Consider the following 572-nt stretch of genomic DNA (forward strand, 5'->3'; position numbering starts at 1 on the left):
GAAGGACTATGAGGCCATCAATTACTCGATATGAACCTGTATTGAACATTCCGGATAATGCTCAATTACACCCACAAATAACTCGATGGTTACCAGTCATAAGTAGGATGGAGCCTGTTCTGAGGCCTACAACAGAAGAGAGACCACAACCTTTCCCTTACAAAACAGATAAAGCGGTACCATGGATCTATAGTGGAGGGAATTCAGAGACAACTGAGCAACAGATAGAAGTCACCAATGTTGTTGGGGACAATCGGATAACTAGAAGTGGACGTGTCTATGTTCCCCCAGAGGCTGAAAAGGCCTTAGCCAGAGACAAAGGAAAAATGAAAGTATATATCCCTGTAGAAGATGAACTGGAGGCTAATCTGAATGACCTGTTGTATAATCATGGAGATAAAGGGGAAATATCTAATGAAGAGGCTTGTGAATTTCTGAAGTTCATAAAGCAGAGTGAGTATAAGGTCGTGGATCAACTGAACCGCACTCCAGCCAGGATATCCATTTTGTCTCTGCTAATGAGTTCTGAACCCCACAGAAAAGTGCTAATGGAGATACTGAACCATGCACAT

The sequence above is a fragment of the Lupinus angustifolius genome, chromosome LG01 (genome assembly GCF_001865875.1).
Source record: "Lupinus angustifolius cultivar Tanjil chromosome LG01, LupAngTanjil_v1.0, whole genome shotgun sequence".
Lineage (NCBI taxonomy): Eukaryota > Viridiplantae > Streptophyta > Magnoliopsida > Fabales > Fabaceae > Lupinus > Lupinus angustifolius.